Source organism: Phasianus colchicus, chromosome 13 (assembly GCF_987193195.1).
Source record: "Phasianus colchicus chromosome 13, bPhaCol1.hap1.1, whole genome shotgun sequence".
Taxonomy (NCBI): Eukaryota; Metazoa; Chordata; class Aves; order Galliformes; family Phasianidae; genus Phasianus; species Phasianus colchicus.
Window position 1 is genome coordinate 18,565,649 of NC_143448.1, and position 21,013 is coordinate 18,586,661.

Here is a 21,013-nt window from a genome sequence, read left to right on the forward strand (position 1 = left end):
TGCTCAGAGCCCCTCCAGCCTCACCGTGGGTGTCTGCAGGGATGGGGCATCTCCTGCATCTTACTGTGGGTTTTCTCATGCGTGGCGGAGCGCAGGGCTGGGGACCTGGATATGGGTTTTATGTGTGTGGATGTGTCAGGAGAGGAAGGAGGAGCCAGGAAAAAGCCACAGAGAGGGATGGTGCTCTGTGCCCTGCGGAGGTGCCAAGAGAGCGCGAAGTTTCTTTGGCATTGAAGGTGGGCTTGGAAGCGTGCATGAGGAAACTCTCCTTCTGTTCCTACTTGAGTCAGGGAGAAATGACTGTGCATTGCACACGTTTTCAGCTAAACAGGAAGCTACTGGGCTCCTTCTTTTGGAAACCAGGTAGGAAGGTCCAGGATGGTAGCTAACAACACAGGTTGGATGGAGCAGCGCCGTGCCTCTGGTTCTTCTGCCAATCCTGTAGCACCAGCTCTGAGCTCACCACTGGATCCAAAGCAGATTTAATCCCCCATTTGTACCAAGGATCTGTGTGCGTTGGGAGAGGCGGAGGGATCTTCAGGCGCTCAATTTCCTGTTATGGCTGTGGCTCACCTACCTTAGGCTGCCTAAGGGCTGAACGAGTGATTCCATGTCCTTACAATCTTTCTGCTCAGATAAAAATCAAATCTCACCAGATGCGAGTGTATGAAGACCGAGGGCTTTTATTACAATATCTTTTTAATTATCACGGAGGGGAATCGCATTTTACAAACTATAATAAATTGAATTTTATGATGGCGTGTGTGTGAGGACTTATTTAATGGATTGCATTAGACGTGAAGCGAATCCTTTTTCTTTCTCTAAGGTTTATGTGTAGCTTGTTGAACTCCAGAAAAATGAGCTGTGAAGTGAATGGAGGGGTTACAGATACAGCCCGAATGATGGTTCGTATTTACTGTTCAGATTAGTCCCATTTAATTCCAGATTGTGAACATTTCTAACATCTGCGGAAGCCAAACCAGGCAGTTATGCTTTATTAAGATCAGGCTTCTACTTTTCTCAATAGGTAATTTGTTAGGTCTCAAATAGTGAGTTATGGCTGTTTGTTTTGGAAGGAGCTTCGCTTATTGCTCGTGTTTGTTCTCATTGGTAATTCCTGCCTCACGGTAATTCAGGGCTTCTGTCGAGCCTACTGTTGTAGCCGATATGAAGAGAGGATGGCTTTGCTCATGTAGTAACCGTAGGGTTATTGCACGTCCCCTCTCAGGACCTGGCTTATCGCTGGGACTTGCCGCGTTCTTCTCTTCCCCCCTGCTTTTCTCTGTTGTCAGCAGTGCTGTGTGCTTGGGAAGGTGGAGCGAGCCTGTCTTGTCTGGTGAGAGAGCTTAAAAGAAGATAACTTCTTACATAGGCTTCTCGTGGGACCTTGGTGTGAGCTCAGAATGGAGTGCAGTCCTGGATGGTGCCTGGTTAAACCCGTTACTTGGAATACCCAACTTCCAGACATCTGCCTCCAGAAGAAAGAAAGGAAAAATGTTCTTGCTATGAAGATTAATTTCATGTAATTGCCAATAGGGCTTCAGTAGAGTTATGGAGAAGTTGAAGCACACACACATGAGATGATACAGATGTAAATGAACGAGCCAAAAGTGTTTGAATAGACTGAGGAACAGTAGTGTGCTATTATTTTTTTTTTTTAAGTGCCTTGAGTATTGTTACTCAGTGCATGGATGAAAACCCTGAGAATGGAAGGTCCTTTGAGCACAGGGGTGTAGTGAATGCTAACGTTGGTGTGTGACCCAAGATGCAGATCTCAGGGGCAGCAGAAGAAAGAGTAGAGCAGAAAGCAATTGGTGTTGGTGGAGATTGGGGCTCCAGCTGGGGCTTCATTTGTTACTGATGAAAAGAGGAGGGATGTAAGCTATGATGAGGCTGGAGAACTGCACCAGGATGGCCCCTTTGTGTTGGTCTTTGTGGTTGTGGTGGGTTTTCTTAATAACACCTGGGTTTACAAAGGCTTTAACAACTGAGCTCTGTGATAAAAGATCCCCTCCAATTGCAGTGTCTGGCAAACAAGTGGTTTGTTTAATCCCTGCACCTTAACTGGTTACTGTGATGGTGAGTCCATACAGAAAGATGCCTGCAGTTCTGAATGCTGTTGTTTGCAGTCAAGATTTGCAAGCAAGCGTATGCTGGATGTCAGTATCCTCTATGGAGGAGGTGCAATATTAGGGAGGGGGTCGATGAGCATTTTCCCAACTTGTTCTGCGTGTTTCAGAATGCAGCAGGCAACAGAACCGAGCCCTGTGCTAAACAAGTGGGAAGAAGCAGGTTAAGCAATCTTGGAGATACAGCAGGGTGCCAATAGGATCAGTTTTATGAATTTGAATTCCCTAGGAAAACTTTAGAAAAGAGAAATGAAATCCAATAAAACTACAGAGGATGGCAGATGTCTTCTTTCCCAACAGTTAGGACGAGCATACACATTTAAGAGATTATTTTCATATGCATGCAGTCATCTTAGAATTCTGGAAGGGAACAGTTTGTCTGCGATTTATAATAAATTATTCATCCTGTTTTATTACCATAATAATCATTTTTTATGGTTACCCAAGTGAATGCTATTATGAAAGCACAGAAAAATCTATTAATTATTTTCCAGGATTTTACAGTGTTCAGTTTCCTCCTAGAGTTTTCCCATTCTGTGGATTTTTGATGTTATCAGAAAGCAAGGCGTTTATTCTTTGCTAAGATAAAAAGTCTCTAAGCACATTTATTTTTGCCTATTGTGCAACAGCTTTGCTATTTGTAGAGCTAAAGGAACATGAGAGCATCGTAGCTAGGGGATGTGCCAGTCCTCACCATTGGCTGACCTCTTCCCTTTTGGTCTTTGGCCTTATGGTCCCAGAGGCAGAATGGGTTCTGTGTTTTTCCATATGGAGGTGGACTTTGAGAAATGACTCAAAGAGGGGCAGTTGACTGAAATAGAGGAGTAGTTGTAAGAGATGGTTCTAACGTAAGGGTTCTATAGTAAGGGGAGGTTCTAGAGCTGCTCATTAGCAGCCAAAACTTGTGCTGGTCTTAATGCAGAGGCTGTGTTCAAGTTGTGAATGGGGTTTTATAATGTGGTCCAGAATACTGAAGGACTGGACCCATTACCAAACCTGACTTCTCACAAAACATATTTAGTGGGTTAGCAGCTCTAAGTGCCATTTATTGTCGTATCTGTGGGAAATTAATCTGCCTGGTCAGGGTTGTTGCACTGTGGTGTAACTGGGGTCTGCAGTAGCTCTGTGTTTGGAGTTAAAAACCTTAAGTATCATTGGGTTGGCACAAAGCTGCTGGTGTTAGGAAGTATGCTGGTGTAAAATGGGGTACGTGAAGCCTTCCTCTTGGCTCTGCCTTGTTGGGTAGTTTGAACCTCATTTACCACCATCTCCATATTGCACTGGTTGGGTCAGTACCTGAAGCTCAGACTGGCTGTGGCTGTAGGCAGCCTGGTTTGGTGGCTGATGATCCTGCACGTAGTAGGGGGCTGGTAAATAGATGATCATTGTGGTCCTTTTCAACCCAGACCATTCTATGATTCCCAGTCAAGGCAGCGCTGACCTCTGCAGTAAAGTTGAACTGGACTCAGAGAAATCCCTGCACATAATGACAAGCTTGCAGCTCTTAATGCCTACACGTCAGATTGAATGAAGCTTCCACAGCCAGCTGCTTCTACTCTATGTAAAAACAGCTCTTAAATTCAGCTGCTTCTTTTGCACGCTTGGGTCTCCTTAGAGTGATCCTGCTGGATATATGCACAATTTTTGCATGACACCACTCAGCGATGAGATGTTAAAGAGTAAAACAAAACTAAATGCCCAACGCAGCTGGAGGTTGGATCTTGGTTTGTGCTAGATCTCTCTGATTTGAGAGCCTCCCCTGCTGTAAGCGTGCTTTGTGACCCAACATCATCTATGGGGTCACAGTTCAGCAGTGCATCTGAAGCACGTTCCTCGGTTAAGGCATGGGGCTAACCTTGTGTCCAGGGAGACTGGTCTCATGCTGAAATAACAGGCTGAATTGGAGCCGAAATATTTAAGGGGGGGAAAGAAAAAAAAAAATGTATAATTCTCCAAGAAACATTTCATTTGGAGCTCGTTTTATACTGTACATCTATTTGGCCTGTAAGGGTTGGGAACATGTCATCTTCTGGGGGCTGTGCAGTGCCAGATCACTGCTTAACACAGCCGTAATCCTGTCATCTCTAGTTTAGATCATGTGCATTTCAGAGAAGGAGCTCCTCTTTCTCTTCTGTTGTATGAGCACTGTCAATGCTCAGTAAATCCAACGGCCCTCTGGGAGCTGGTCTTTCTATTTAAGAGCTTTTCTGCTTTTCAGAATGATGGAAGAACTACATTCTATAATAGAAAATTGTGCAAGAATGCTAAGTTATCTATCTGTAGTGTGTTCTTTGCACGGTGCAAGGAAATAGCGCAGAAGGGCAATGAAAAAGCTTTGCTTGAGTGAGGCTTGAAAGGAGCTTTCTGGCAAGGAAAGGACTGCGTGACTAGCCGGTCAGGTGAAGACATGTAAAATTCCATTTGATATTGGAAGAGATGTAGAGGAGGAAGCTCTCTTGCCAGGAGAGAGAATTGGGCTGGATGGGGAACAGAAGAACTGCAGGTTAGACTTGGGGCTACGAGAGGGAAGGATGGTGTGTGATGGAGTCCATCCAGGGAGATGTGAGTAGAAATAACCCAAGAGTGAAACAGGAGACACTGCCCTCCTAATCATGTTTCCCCATCGCAAGATGCAGCATTTCCACTTGTGAGTGGCACGTGGTGGAGCAGAAAGCAGCATCCTGGCACGCTGGTGACACTTCCTTCAGTAGAAGATCTGGTGGGGTATTTGTGAACTCCCAGGGAGTGACACATTGAAATCCTGACATAGAGTGTTTGTGATCCAGGGTAAATACTGACTTTGTGCCAGTCAGCGTATGTCCTTCCAAGAAATAATGTCATTCAGGTTGGCGCTGAACCGAGAACTGCAGCCCTTTAATGGGCTACAGAGAGCAAAACAAAAGCACAGTATTAATTGGTATGTCTAAATATAAATGGTCTAGCCATAGTTTAGTTTGGATGGAGCAGCCCTGGCAATTGCATCCTCCAATGGAGATCATCCTAATTTCAGGTAATTGCAATTACCAAGACAAACTTCTCTGTTGTACAGCAACAGAAGAAAGAACCCTAGGAGACGCATCCCAAGTCAAAGAGCTTTTTTGCTAAACCAGGCTGCAGAGGACATCGTATGCCTGAGTTTAGTTAAATACTAATTCTAAATAATTATCAACATCTGTTAAGAAATCAGTGTGCTTCTGGCTGCAGTCGGAGAGGATGTTTCAGTGCTGTAGCTCATAGATTGGAAGATAAGTCTTCATTAAGACATTTTTGAAGAAATCTACATTGTTGCACAACATGTGCATGCCCATTTTTCTGCTTTTCTGTATGAACCACTGAGGATTGTTTTCTGTCCTGGAGTGCCCTGGTATCACAGTATGGTATCACAGAATGGCTTGGGTTGGAAGGGACCTCAAGGATCGTGAAGCTCCAACACTCCTGCTGCAGGCAGGGCCACCAACCTCCACATTTCATAGCAGCCCAGGCTGCCCAGGGCCCCATCCAACCTGGCCTTGAACACCTCCAGGGATGGACGGGGCATCCACAGCCTCTCTGGGCAGCTGTTCCAGCACCTCACCACTCTCATAGGAAAGAGCTTCTCCCTGACATCCAGCCTAAATCTTTCTTCCTTCAACTTCAAACCATTTCCCCTTGTCCTGCCATTATCTACCCTTGTAAAGAATCGACTCCCTCTTATTTGTAGGCTTCCTGAAGGCTGACTCCCTTGTGTCTGGTTTGAGCCTGGATTTCCCATTAGCCACTTAAGCATCGTAAGCATTTTTGATTTTATGGAAACACTTGGAAGACCTTGAGCTCCTCTTTAAGTGGAATGCACAGGTCCAAAATGATGATTGTATATCTGCCTTTGCAGTGCATTGCTGGTTAACGTGCTGGCTTGTAGTACTTTGCATTTAAGCAACCAGTAAGGTAAATGTACTGGGTGCATGCAGCCTCCTTCCCTTGGAGCTTGTTCTTTCTCTTTTGCACTCAGCAAATACTGGGTAAGTGTGCTGTGTTTCAGTTTGCACTGCTTTTAAGAGGGTCATTCCCTTCTTGCCCCCGTCCCCAGCAGTGGCCCAGCAGGATGGGACATGCAGTAGCCTTTGGCTGCCTGGTCTCTGTGCTGGAGTACTTCCAGCTTCAACGTGGCATTGGAAGCAAGTTTGGGTGCGAGGAGGAAGCTGAAATAAGCTAACGAGTGATGGATTCTGTACTGACAAATGCCAAGTAAGCCACAGCAGAGGGAATAATTGGAGCTGCTTCTACAATTTTTCTCCTCTAAGTTTATTATATTAATCAGGAAGAAGTACTTAAACTTCTTTGTGGTTGCTCAGTGTAGCCTTTGGCTCGGTACACAACAGTGGTCAAAAAAAGCAAACAGAAGTGTTAAGAGGCATACAAAACACATGGAAAATATCTTGCCATTATATAAATCGGCTGAATGCCTTCGCCTGAAATGTGGTCCTCCATTCTAGTAAGTTCATCTCATAAGGGACGTAGGAAAATAAGAAGGAATCCAGAGGCGGGATGAATCCAAACATTTTGGAGCAGTTTCCCCCAGAATGGATTTTAAAATCATCAATAGAGGTATGAAGCAAGGAGGGAAGAAGAGCTGGGTGTTATTTCTCAGGATGCACAACAAGTGACATGCCCGGTTAAACCAGATTGTCAAAGGGCAGAATCCCATTGGGATGATGGGCTCCACAGGTTGCTCCTTGGACCCGAGTTTGAAAAGAGTAACCAAGCATCTAACTACGTAGGAGTACAGATATTCCAACAATAAAAATCTGATGACTTTGTGAAGAACTGAGGGATTTACGAAGCTCTGTGTTTCTAGTTATTAGCCATAGGTAAACAGGCTGTTATCATCGTGTTTGAGTGTGATTTCTTGTTGCTTTGTTTTCCTTCGCTTTCCCCCATTTTTGAGGAATTTCTGGCCTCTTCCCTTTCTGAACAGGGACAGATGCTCAGTGTGTAGGTGAAGCCAAGAGGCATGGCAGTAATGCTGAGGCACTTCTAGCAGCTTCAGGAAAAGCAATTTTTACCTTTGAGGAGTCTGTAAACCAGGATCAAGCACCCAGATTGCAAAATCCCATATGTGAGCTCTCGATGCACCTTCTTGCCATCCTCCAAGGAACATGCTGTCTCTTATCTGTCCCCTCTTATCCATTCTTCTGCTTCCATCATCTTTCATCTGCCCTTAATTAACTTTTCCCATTCTGCTGAGTGTGCCTACTCCAGAGATTAACGTAAGAGGGAGTACAAAGTTTCAAGAGAATTGAAAATCAATTTCTCTGTCTTCATGTACCTGTCAAGGATTGAGTGCCAGGGCTGGAATCTGTCCCCTGATAGCCGATGGTATCACCCCCACCTAAATCACCTCTCCAGCACTGCTTAAGATATATTAGCCCTGGCACCCTGGTTGCAACCCAGCTCAAGTAGAAAGCGTTTGGTGAAATAGGAAGAAGTTGATGCGACTCCTCCGTGCTTGGCGAAAGCTTGGAGAGGAAGCAGCAAGCAGCCAACCTCTGGGTCCTCATCTCTGACAAACGTGGAGTTTGTGTGCTCAGAAAAAAAGGTTGAGCATCAGGCCCTTTAGCTAGACTCATTCATCTGCCGGTCCATGGGAGCACGGGGAGGTCTGTTTCTCCATCTAATCTCTTGCAGGCATGTGATTACAACATTTTAATGATTGTGGACGAGGTCAGTTTTTAATTAGCTGAGCCACATGATAGGCTTCCGCAGTGCCAGCAAACTCTTTCCTTATTGATGTCTAGTCTGATGTTACAACATAGCAGCTGTGCCAGTGAAACCATAGATTTATGGGTTAAACCCCATCGTGTAGTGGATTGTATTACCCGACCCCAAGCTGTTTTGCTCTGATCTGCATGGGGCACCGTGGATCTAAATTTCAGTACGCAGCAAATCTCTCTTTGGTTGGTGTTTTATGTATCATGCAAGGAATGAGAAAAAAAATAATGCTAAAAATTGCTTGGGAGGTCAGAAATGTGGAGTGTGGATGATAGAAGGCATCACATGATGCTGTGGTCCAGTGGAATCAAATGCCGTTACTGACTGTATCACATGTTTTTGTACTAGTAACAACCAATAACACCCCTTTACTCTCCAAAAGGACTAAATATAGTCCCAGAACTCCAACCAACGAGGATTGGCATCAGACTGTAGCTTTTCCACAAGCCCTGCGTAATGGCTGCTATACAAGTCTGCTGTTCCAGGAGCAGATGGCAGAGCAGACTGCAAATCTGAGTCAGTCCACTTCTCCCTTTTCCCCTTCGCTGCAAGGAGGGATGTAGCCTGTGCTGGCTTCATGCATCGCTTCACATCCATCATCTTGCATTGGAAAGGGCGGCTGTATGACTTTGGTTTTCCTGGACCACATGTGTAGCACAGCAGTCCCCCCATTTTCCCTCCCTGCTATGTGCTGGGGTGGAGGAGATGGTCCTCCAGTGATTAAACGGGCCACGACCCCTCCAACGTAGATGCACGAGTCTGTTTTCCTAAATGTACATCTCAGCGCTCACGTGCTCTGCTCTTGACCTCTGTTGTATGCTAAGTAGAAAAGTTTTCCATTTGTTTCCTGGAGGTCTGGAGATTTCAAACAATGCTGTCCCTTTGAGCCATCCAGGTCTGGAGTGTATTTAAGCGCCGAAGTATAGCCAAGTTTGAACACACTGAGACCTCTCAAAAGTATGCACGTGAGCAAATCTTTCCTTATCGTACTCTTCTGCTAAGCCAAGGAAGAGGTCCCTGGTGATGCTGATCTCCAAGCTGGGGCACATTCCGGGGAGGGTTGAATTTTCCCTGGTGCTGATCGTTCCTGAAGTCTGAGCTTCCAACCTGCTGTGACGTGGATGGTTCATAAATTCATCACATTTTGGGCTCCGAGATCATTGCTAGGATTTTCTTTTTTCCACGCCGCGTGAAGTAAGCCCTTGAATTATGATTCTCCAATTGTGATGCCTGCCCTGCTTCCCTCTGTTACTGCCATTGGATTTAGGCAGGTTTGTTCTCACCTTCTTTCTGCCAGCCTAGAAACTCATTTGGTTAAAACTGACGTGGAGCCAGGGCTGTGCTGTCCTGTCCTGCCCCAACCATGGGCACTTTCCTGCCCTAGTGGGAAGGCAGCAGCCTGCTACAGACCATCTGCTCACTAGCACTGCCTGTAACTGCTATTTGCTGTTATTATTTCCAAGGATGTGCTAAATGAGGAAGTTCTACCTTGCCTTTCTGAGCTAACATTTGAGCTTCTCAAGACCTGCAGTGCTCCGTGAGGGGAAAAAAACAGCAGCACAGCTTAGGGTTGTGGAACTGTTAAGGTTGGAAAAGACCACGAAGGTCATCTAGTCTGACTTGTGTATAGATGTTCATCTGTCTCAAGTCTCCATTAATTTAACACTCTGTGATTTTTTCCTCAGAGGTTTTATTTTTGCCCGAAGCCAAGTTGCACTATTGCCATATCGCTGACTTAAGAAATGGAGTTGGGTTTTATGGTCTTGATGCTTGGTTTTGCTTGGTGAGCCTGATCTGGAATTGAAATTGAGGGCAAGATGATGGAGGGAAAGAAGAACAGAGAGTGTAGATCTGTGCCCTTGGAAGTCAGTAATAGCATCGCCCTCTCAGTTGTGGTTCTGCAAAGGAGGAAAATAAGTTTTGTGTTGTTGCATTCACGTCCTTGGATGATAAGTGTGGCACAATTGTAAGAAAGGGCACGGAGAGAAAATTGTTGTAAAACTGCCGTTGGTGAAATAGAGCCACTGCTATTCCCCTTCCCTCGTTTTTGTAGAGCGCGGTGTTTCTGCACAGAGGCTTCAGTGAAGTGTTAAATTCAAAAGCTGAAGAAACAGGATAAAGTTCCCACAGTGAGGCTTTCCTGTTGCTGGGTGATGCCAATGCCTTTCATGAGACTGTCATCTTTTCACCATCCCGCCTTCCTTTTATCACTGCTGGCTTTGCATGCGTGTTCTCCCTGACAGGAGGACATTTGTGAGCTCTGATCCTTGTCGTATCTTTTCCAAGTGTCTTTGAACGTGCCAGTCAAGAAGGCACTGCAGCATAGCGGAGTGTGAGATATTTTGAGTGTCCTGCTGTAGGTCTCGCCTCTGTAAACAAAAGCCATTCCAGAAGCCTTGCAAGGATTGATAGGATCAGGATGTATTTGTTAGCATGGAGGGCTGGCTGAGATAGAGCAGTAACTCAGCCTCCATGTGATTTGGGAAGTTGGATCTGCTGTTGTCTGTCTGCGAGGGAAGGAGGTCTTAAAAACGAGGGGAGACTTCTCGTTCTGAGATGTACTTTGCAAAGAAAACGTCATAACTTTTTTCTCGTAGTGTGCTGCGTTTGTTTCATCTTAAAAGTTTCTGCCCGACTCTTCTAGGTGTGAGCACACGTGTAGTGCGTAAAGCGCGATGGGACGTTTCGGTTGACTCGAGGTGAAGGATTTCTTCCCCCATGACTTTGTTGCCTCTTTGCAAAAAGCTCAAAATTCTCAGCTTGTTTTTTCCTGACCTGGAATGAAGCCACGTCTCAAAATACAAATGTTTTGAGACAGACCTTACCTTCTTCAAAAAGCGCTGGACCTCTGCTCCAATCCAACTTCAGCAGAGCAACTGGCTGTCACCGGCGCGGCTGGGAAGTTTAGAGGGGTTTGCAGCTGCACCCGTTCAGACGGCTGCACTGAGACTGTTCCAGCAGTCTCTGCTTTCAGCTCCAGGGGTGGACGCTACAAATCACGAGTAGCTTTTGTATTATGGTCCCACCAAGGAATGCTAATCATGAACTCAGCTCCCTCCGTGATGGGTACTGAGCGCGTTTCTTGGAGTCTGAGCTCTGTAGGACCTTTGGGTAATGAAGCCCAATCGGAGCAAGCAAGGCCATGAGTATTAGAGTAAGGTATGGTGCAAATGGACACACCTGTACTGCCTGGTTTGAACTGGCGTTGCTGTGCAGATGCTTGGAGGGCATTATCCCAGGGTATCTTTCCGTTGCCATTCCCAGGCCCCAAGCACTCGCTCACCCGCTTTATGCAACTGGAATCCCGCTCTGGTTTGTTGGTGTAATATCGGCACGCCCTTTTTTATTAATGCAGAGCCCATGGGGGAAGGAGAAGTTGATGGGGTGGGGACCCCTTGGTTTAGCAGCGCCAGTTCCACACCCACCCTTCAGCTGGTCTGCTTGCGATCATCGTTCTGGGGAGCAGCAGACCAGGTCAATTACTCCATAACAGCTCCATCTATGACTCTTCAGTCATGCAGCTGTATCAGAATTACAACAAAAACAGCCTCAGTTATCCTAGTTGGATGTGAAAGTAGACGCGTGTTCCATGAGAAGCGGTGATGCCAGAATGTGGAGGTCAATGTTGTTCAGTGTTTTTTTGGCAAAAGAAAAACCTATCGTATGGAAGCCGGTGCCTGGGGAATCTCCGTGGAGCAGTGAGATGAGCTCTGTGCACGACTGGAGATAATGGGGCTTGGGGAGATGATTGAGCCAGGGAATATTGGAGAGCAGCTCGGCGCGGCTGCCAGCAACCCCCCAAGCCCAGTGGCCACCCTTCTTTGCGATGAAGTCATTGGAAGCAACAAAGCGATTTATCCGGGGAGCCAACCTGCCTCCAGAATGCCTGAAGGCAATAGTGAGTTTCTGGTACATCTGGAGCCATGTTATGAGTAGGTATTTGTATTCTCGGCCATCTGTGAGTACGGGTGCTAGCGATACGGCCTCGTTCCCCCCAATCAGTTCAAAGTTGCCAAGTTTCCTTCTTTCTTTCTTTCTTTTTTTTTTTTTTAATTCCCCTTCCCTCCAGCAAAAGGCTCCCAGCTCTTCTTTCCTGGAGAACGAGGTGCTTAGCACTGTCAGCACCGCATGAGCCATCCCTGCAGTAACAGACCTGCATCCAAGGGGATGTAGGCAATGTGTTAGTACTTGTGGAAAAATTCCCCCAGAGCTTCCAATTTTCACTGGAATTATTAAAAACAAAAAGTAGAGAAAGTTTTGCTCACGAAGCTCTGGAAAACACCACTGATAGTATCTTTTCAGGGCTGTTTTCAACTTCCCACATTAAAAGATGAGCTCAAGGTACCAAGTTTTGGGCTTGGCGTTTCCAGTTTTCCAGTGTTTTGGGACTCCAAGCAACAGGATGATTTAGGCTCGGAATTATCTTTTGGCTTTTGTGGTGCACAGACCAATGTGGAAGGAGTGACCAAACCTTCAACAGCTGCTGATGGAGATGAGACCATCACGGCAGACAGGAGCTGCTCCTCCAGGAGAAGGCTGCCCAAGAGATGGTCGGAGCCCCGTAGCAATAGGCTGTAATGTGGTTTAGATGAGGTTCACCTCTTGCTCTGAAGAAATCTGCAGCCTTTCATCGTCACTCTGAGGAACTGGATCCATTCTGAAGAGCAACAATACATGGAAAATGGAATATTTTGCTTATTAAAGTAAGTTGGATTTCCAGTGCTGAGGTTGGCAGCCGGACCTCGGAGAAGCTATGGAGCTGGAGAGCACATTGTTCCCCCTTCCAAAAGAAACCTCACTGTGTGCCAGCACTTTTATTTATAATGTTAAAATAAGTTGAGTACATTAAAAGGTATTATTGAGGGAGCAGGACTTAAAATATATCATTTTTATGTTATTAGGCTGCTCTAAGTGAGGTGTCCTACTGCAGGCAGATAATCTGTCCCTCTGCCTAGATTCCACACTGGAACTTACTGGAAGCTTTTCGCCGCAAGAATCTTGTGCAAAACCGATTATTTTCAAGAAAAGAAAAGGGAGATTGAAGAAAATAATGAAATACATAACCTCAAACCACGGTGGAGAAAATTCCTGACAGCAGCCCCACGTCTCATGACCACCTGCTTGCCCCTATGGTGTGTGCGGGGTTTGAACAGACGCCCATAGGGGAGGTGGGTGGGGGTTGGGGGTGGGCTGCACCTGGAGCCTTGCTGCCCCCCTTCCCTCATTCCAACCTCGTTGGAGCGAGGGGAATCCTGAAGGAATCCAGACATCCCAGAGCATCCCTGAGTGGCGCTGACCTTTCCGAACCGTTCCATCGTGTTAACATCCCGTGGGCTGAGCTGTGACATAAGGAAGCGTCTGGGAAAGGCCGTCGGGGTAACGAAGGTGTTGCAATGAAAGCCAGAGCACACAGCCAGCTCCTCAGATGAGGAAGAGAGGGGAAGATATGCCGACCACATCCTGTCCGCGGGAGCGCGGCGCACCGGCTAGCAGAATATTTCATGTCAGAGAAAGGGCTCTGTGTCCAGCATGACACAGCCAGGGATTTCCAAGGGCTAATTTTTCACAGCAAAGTGCACGAGCTTATTCAATAAGCTGTGCACGCTTTGACAGCTTTGTGCATAAGATAAAACAGAGATTTCTGTGCATCTGTTGGGTGTGCATTGTGAACCAACCGGTGGGAGATGGCAGGGATAGGCTCTCAGCTGGCAGCTCCCATTTGGAAAAGCAGCCCAGGGATGGGGCATGCAGGTGGGTATTAGGCAGTAAATGCTCCCCCCAGGGAAGACCCCAGGTGTTGAGATGGATTAAGTGTTGGATTAATCCTTGTGCTCACTCCTGTCTCTGCAGGTGGGTGCAGAAACCGGAGTACAGCCACGGTCAGTGCTGCTGCTTGTGCTGGCTGAATGTGACAGGAATAGCATGAAGAAATGTAAAAGGGAGAGAGCTTTGTAATTCGATCAGAAAAGAGTGAACTTCATCCAGTTGTAGCCCACAGAGTTGCAGGGATGAAGAGAATGAGATGGAGTCCAGCAGTGGGAAATCCCTGGTTACGTGCCCAGGGTTTGGGCAGGAAGGGAAGCGATGGGACAGCAATGTGAGTCTGGGGAGATGGTCTGGTTTGGGTGTAGGCTTGTCCAGCCCCTCCAGATTTCCCACAAATCTGAATTCCTTTGAGGCTAAGAATAAGCTCAAAGGTTTTCAGCCAAAAAGGGCTGTCCGTGTGGATGCTGAAAGTTTTCTTTTTGCAAATTCTGTCTTTAACTCTGCATCTGGGCAAGGTGCTTTCAGGGAGCTCTGCTCAGTACGGTACTGGTTAGATAGCAGAGGGGGAAGTGGTGTAGGAGATGGAGTGCTTAGCTCCCCACGGAGGCTCTCTGGGTGTATCTGGGTGATTAAAAGAGAGATTCGTGGCAATCACGGAAGCGCCCGGGGCTGTGGCTGGGATCTGTCATGCTGAGTGTGGGACCAACTCAGAACAAGAAGCAGAGAGAAGTGCAAATGAGGTAACAGAGAACAAGAGGAGAAAGGAAGAAAGGACAGAGGAGGAGAACGCAAAGCCACTGAGAAAGCACAGCACAGCCCAGGGCAGCCAGCACTGTGTTCCCCCGATCTCCAGGTCTTTCCCTTTTCTCATGGCTGTGGTGCAGCTGTAGGGAGGACAGATCCTGGTGCATCCTGTTTCTGTCTGGTGTCAGTTTTTCCAGTCCCAAGTATTCCCTGAACCCAACAAACAGTTTGGTCCTGGGGAATATCAAAATAAAGCATCGCTGGCTGTGCTCTGGTGTTTTAAGTAAAACAGAAAGTGGTGGTTTGTAGGTGTAAATAAGTGGCTTGGGGGAACTTTCAGGCCAATTATGTATGCAGAGGTCAAGCAAAGCCACCAGCGTAAACTAAGCAGCAAAGGTGATCCGTGGATTAAAAACCATTTGTCTACAAGGGGCCAGTATTCCTGCAGAAAGGATCCTTTGAGCTTTCCCCCCACCCCAGCAAACCACATCACACTGCCTTTGATGCCTCCAGTGACGAGAAGGATGCTGCAGACAGGCAGAACCCTCCTGTGCAGACAGTGCAGGACTCTGCCAAAGGGTTGGAGCTCCTTGCTGGAAGAGCTGTGCCTGTGGTTGGGTTGTATAGGGCTGGTGCCAGCTTGGACAAGGGGGGTGTTGTGCTGTCTCTGCCAGAGGTGCACCAGGTTCTCATTCTTTTGGCAGTGCCGCAGATTGAGACAGCCAAGCAAACAGATGGGGCTGCTTGGGGAGCTGTGGGTCAGAGCAAGTGTTGCTGGGAGGGGGAGTGGGATAGGGCTTGCTGAGCTGCTGGAATTGAGCTCTGGGATGTATCTCATGGCTCGTGCATCCTGCAGGGTGCTGCAGGTGTTAGTGGAGCTGCCCTAAGGCAGCTGCTGAAGCTTCATTGTCCTTGCTGCGATGGCCTCCTTTGGCTTCCCTCTTACAGCAGCGATGTGAGCTCAGAGCTTTGCCCCCATGGGGTTGGGGGGGTTCCCGTGGCGCTCAGCCCAGATGCTCCAATGTGCACTGTGACCAGAGCTTTGGCATCAGCTTATTTCTCACAGAACAATGGAGTGGCAAAAGGGGTTTTGCTAGATTGAGGGCTCCCTTTAGGGGGGTGAGCATCCTTGTGTGCCTCCTGAGAGGAGCAGCAGGAGCAGCTTGGTGCTGTGTGAGCTGCTGTCAAAGCACATGTGTGCCCGGATCCCAGCTTGCCATAGGTAAAATGCATGCAAGGGGTGACAGAAACGAGGGCTGTGATTCAGGAAAGCACGCCAGCGCCCACTCGTATTTCATACACTGTAACACTTCTGTGTGCAAACTAATTATTTTTGTTTTCTTTTTTTTTTATTTTTTTTGCTTTTATTCCTCTGCTCTGAAATCAGCGCTAACAGCACCAGAGCAAACAAACAAGCTGTGCTGGGACTGCCTCTGACAGCTCTGATGGCAGCAGAGCTTGGCATATGGGCTGCAAGGCACAGTGTAAACACCCCCCCTGGTTAGTACACTGTGGTTTGCTGCTTTTTTTTTTTTTCCCTGAAATGATTTGGCTAATTTTTTGACCGAGAGGAAATATGCAAGGAATTCAGGAGGAGAAATTGCCTGTGGTACCAGGGCTGGCGTTTAAATAGGGCGCAGGCAGATGCAGCAGGGCTTGGAGGCATCTGTGTCCCTGGTGGATTGCAGCTCCCTGAGCACAGCAGGGAGCTCTGAGTCCCTCTGAGAGGGGTTTGGGCACTCAGCAGCATCAGTACTGCAGCTGGGGAGGATCTGCTAGCAGGACCCAGCTGGGGGGATGGCAGCACATGGCTGGAGGTGACACCACCACCACTGTGTGAGGTCCCCTGGGGGAGCTGCTGGGGCTCTTCGAGCTGCAGCAAAGCGATCCGGTCTGGACCTGAGGCTGTTTTCCAGCTCCTTCCCTGAGCAGAGCAGCTGCTGCTTCTATGTAAGTGTTTGGAGCTGCTGGGTTGTGGGTTTGAGCAATAGCTGCTTCTGGAATGGGTTTTGCAGAAGCGATTCTCTGGCTGCAGTTGGCTCCACCTATTGTGTCTGAGGAAGCTGTCTGTACGAGCTGCCGTTGGTTTGCTGATCCTTGGTGGCTTTTTGGAGGATATTTACCTGTTCTTTCTCTCTGCAGCACCTTGCTGCATCCTGCAGGTGAGCTGTGTGATTTCAAGCAAGGGCACGGCACTTCTCCCTGCTGCCTTCTCCAGGTCAGTCTGGGAGCCTGCGCTGTGCTGGGAGCTGTGTTCATCTCTCTGGTCCAGCAGCTCCAGCCAATCCTTCCATACTCATGCTTTTCCCCTGGGCAAACAGCAGCCAAACAATTGTACTTGGTTTGCTGAAAACTGGCTTCACGTGGGTACGATGGGGATGGGTCCATAGTTGGACTGGGTGATGTCTTTTCCAGCCTTCATCGTTCTGTGCTTTGTGGACTTGTGCTCTAACAGTGGCTCCTCTGTCCTTTCTGCCACACATTGGCACATCCCTTTGTCCCAAAGCTTGGGTGCTTTGCCCAAAGGCTGACCACATTGTGTTGGGCCATCCCAACTGGAGTGGGCCATGGGCAGAGCTGGAATTGGTGCTTCCCACACAGGGGAATCCTGAGCAAACAGTGCAACAAGGAAAGATGGAGGAAATATAGGCTTGCTTTCTCAGTTACTATTTTAATTTCTCTTTTACTGTGTGGTCTGCTCGTTTTGAAATTACAGTGTTTTCTTTCCCTCTTACCCTGATTTAGGGGAAAGGTTTGAGCTCCTTTAGATTGGCTCGGATCATCAATGGGAAAAATGAGGAGGTTTCTTAGGAATACTGTGTTCCCTCCTTGTTTCCTGCCAGTTGGCATCTTTGCAACACTCCACTGCTGCATACTTTGGGGATGCACTGAGATTTCTCCTGTTCTTTGAGGTTTGCTGCTATTTGCTTAAATTTCAGTGAGCCGCTCTGCACGAACACGCGCGGATTTAATTGTGAGAAGCTAATGCTGGGATGAACTGTCTCTGGTTCTGTTTTCTTGGTCTCCTCTGTGTTTGCTTGGGAAGCGGAGGCTCTGCTTTGGGTTTGCAGCAATCCTTTCAGATAAAGTTAGACGTGTTTTGTCTCTGAGTTGTAGCAAACAAAACCTTTTGCACTTCTAATTATGCTCTGAAGCTTCCCGAGGCTGGCGAAGCTCCAGAGTGGCAGTTTGATCTCGTTCAGCTCTTAATTTCCTGCTCCAGCTGTTGCTTTGTTCCCGGTAGCTGCGCTCCCAGATGTGCTCAGCAGTGCAGGAACGCAGAGCTCTGGCTGTGGGGCAGTGTCTGCAGCACCACAGGGGAATGGGGACAGATGCTCAAGTGGCATTTTCCTCCACAGATATCCCCAAAATGACCGTGCTGCAGATGTCACACGTGCCAGCATCCCTGCTGTTCTTTGGGGTGGCCCTGCACTCAGCAGCCAAGTGTGGCTGAGATGGGTGCCAGGCTCAGTGCCCTGCCCCAAAGGCCCTGCAGCTCATTCCTTTAACCCCAATATCTGCACTGATGTGGGGTGGATCTGGAGAGGCCATGATCTCCAGGTACCACTTCCAGAGCCTGGGAGAAAAGCAAATTCTTCCTATGGGGAGTCAGCTTGCTAAGAGGCACAGCCTTGGGCCCAGGGCTCATGCTGATGTTTAATTCTAATGCTCCAGCACTTGTTTCCTCAAATTAATTTGAGGGTATTTCTGGTAGAGGTGCAGTGCTGGTTCCAGGAAACCACATGCTGTTAACACATGCTACACACTAGATGTCTTCAAAGCCTTCTGCCTCCTCTTCCATCCTCTCAAACCAGGCAGACCAGCCCTAATCAGGAAAGGGTGGAGAGATGGAAGGAGCCTGTGTCCTTAAGGCAGTGAGCTGTTGGATCCAGGGCACGCTCCAGCATAGATCCAGCAGCTCTGAAAGACCAATTCCATGCGATGGTCCATCAGGAAGCCTAAAGGATTAATTCCGGTTTTGATTTGGCTTGGAGCTCTTATTCCTGCCTGAAAAATACTGATTTGATAATTTATCACTACATCACGGGGGCAGCAAAGTGGTACCTGAATGCAAGAAGCTCACATATGTAATGCTTTGCATTGGAATAAGAAATCAGCCTGTTTCCTTTCCCCAGCCCCTCTGCTGCTCTGGGTTTTCCCCTCTAAGTGGTGATACGCACTCCATGTGTCCAACTGATGGAAAGCAGGAGGTGGGATGACATCACCCCAACCTGCCTTCCCACTGCGGAAATTCAATCGAGCTGAACAGAAGGAAACCTCTCCTTATTTTTTTTAATGTAATTTAATTTTTATTCCTGCTTGCCCAGAATCCTTACCCTCTTTCAGAATGGGCAAAACTAGTGAGGATGGGCTGGGAAGTGATAAACGTGTTATGGCGCTGTCACTTGTTCCTCAGCTTTCTTTCCTCTCCATTCAGCTGCATCCTTCCCAGGTTGCATGTTTTCTCCTCTGTGCCTTTGGTTGGAAACAGAACCTCCTCTAGATCGCATTTATCGCTTTTAATAAACCCAAATGCATCCGCCGAGCATAAAAACAGTCTTTGTGAGGAAGGCTGTAGGTGAATCCTTGGTTCCTATGAGCCAGCCCTGCTGAGGTCTTGGTTTGTGAATGGAGGATGACTGTAAACAGCTGGAAAACAAAGTTCTTCTTGAAAAGTTCCTATATGCCAAGAAGAAAGGGCTCTATCTGGGATTGGTAGGAAAGTTTTGTCGAGTGATGCCAGTTAAAAATGTTACCAAAAAGGGGCAATGTTGACTGTGATATTTTCAGAATACCAAATTTTGACTGTACGGCGAGCTCCCATTAGTTATACAAAGAAAAGCGTAGCTGTTGTGAAGTTTCCCTGATTTCATTAATATTGATGTTTTACAAGAATAAACTCAGCTTTTCAATGGGACTCTTCTGTTCACAAGCTTTGGGTTCGCTTGTACAAAGGATGCCCATGATCTCCCCCAGCAGTATTGCTGAGTCTGATACGTGGGTGAGGAAAACTTCTCCCCTTGCCTTTTGCCTTTGCTTCTTTGGTTTTCCTTTCCTCTTGTCTCTGACCTCGATGCTACCACCTACGTTTGTCTTCTTGTTTTATTTTAGCATCTTTTATTCTCGCATCACCAAAGAGCTCATAACTCAAGTCTGAGCCGAGTGGCTCTGGAAGCAGGCTCATGTTTTCTCTCGTTCAGAAAGTTCCCCACCAAGACTGGATTCCATCATGGGTGGGAGATCCAGTTTCTCTCCACTGAGTGCCTTGACCGCTTGCCAGCAGAAGGACCTCACAGTTTGGGTCAATGATATTTATAGCTATAAGGTACATATGAATTTTTTTTTTTTGCACGCTTTCCAGAGGTCTCTTTTCTACCCTGAAGTCAACTGCCTGAAGAACAGTGAGGCTATAAACCATCTGTAACCCCATGACAGACCTCCATGGCTTGTAACAGGACCTCTCCATACAACCATTCACATTTAGCAGGCTTGTGGTCACGGTGGTTTTTGCCCAGAGGACACACGAACCGTTGTTTGAAGGTAAAAAGAGTGCATTGGTGGTCAATTGGGCCGTGCTCTCCTCCTCCTTGCTTAATTCCTTGCACAGGCTGGGCTCTGTCTTCCCTCATGACTTCTTGTAAGGCACCACGTGGCTGAGCCTCCTGTGGTCGGGTCCATGGGTGTAATTCCATGGATTCCCAGAGAGGGGTAGAAGTTGACAAGCCCAAAAGCAAATGGGTTTTCTAACCTCAAAAAAAAAAAAAAAAAAAAGGGTTTTGAGGTTGTTCAGCCTTCAGTCGAGCAGCAGCCATAGAAGGCTTTCAGGGTATGGGTGATTTTTGCTGTCTGCTCATCCTACGAGCTGTGTCTAAGTAAGCACGTGGCTTTGGGTGATAGAAACACACCTTGTGCAGGGTGAGAAGAGTGAATTCAGGTTCAGTTGGGCAGAGCAGCCTGTTCAGAAGGAGGTGAATTATAGAGGTAGGTTGTTCAGTGTGGAAGGAGAAGAACTGGGAAGAAAAAGGATTCTCCTTTTCACGCTCAGGTTTGGTTTACTTATATTGGAAGTGAAACTCGCTCTGCCGATTGCTTCTCTTTGTACCTGTAGTGAAAAACAACAAGCAAAATAGAAATGGCTGAACTTCACTTTGAGCAAAACTAGGCTGAGCACCAAATAGCACAGTTGCACAGCTAAGTCAGTGCTATTACACATATGATTTGGATTAAATTCACTGTGATTTTAATGTCCTTAATGCATTTGTGCTGCAGTAGGCACTTGTTCAGATAACTGAAATCCTGCAAGTCTTTCAGCAGAAATTTGCTGTATCTTTGTTAAAGTTTTGCTAAACCTTTTTAGTAAAGCTTTCAAGCTTTAATTCACCCAAAGGGCAACCAACTTTTTGGGATGTGGTGTGCCTGAATGTCGTGCTGAAATGTCCAATATCCTGCTCTTAATTGTGGAGGGAGCACAAAACCTTCCTGGAGCTGATCGGGGAAAGGGAGAATGGGGATGATGAGCATCCAAATCTGTGCTCTTGTGAAAATGAGGTGTTTGTTGGTGTCTTCTGGGCTGACAACAGGTGTTAATAGCTGAGCAGCGCTGATTGATTGCGTGGCAGTGAATT

General features: G+C 47.2%; 1 protein-coding gene across 4 annotated transcripts in view; it reads left to right on the forward strand.

The window, feature by feature from the left end:
• Positions 1–21,013, forward strand: part of ZNF469 (zinc finger protein 469) — a 185,672-nt gene that overhangs the window by 37,581 nt on the left and 127,078 nt on the right. The window contains exon 1 of one of the 4 annotated variants that reach the window (XM_090149467.1): positions 16,048–16,337. The exons of the other annotated variants lie outside the window; for them this stretch is intronic. The gene's annotated coding sequence lies outside the window, so the exon portion shown is untranslated. Of the gene's footprint in view, positions 1–16,047; positions 16,338–21,013 lie in introns of those variants that run through there. 4 annotated transcript variants of the gene reach the window in all.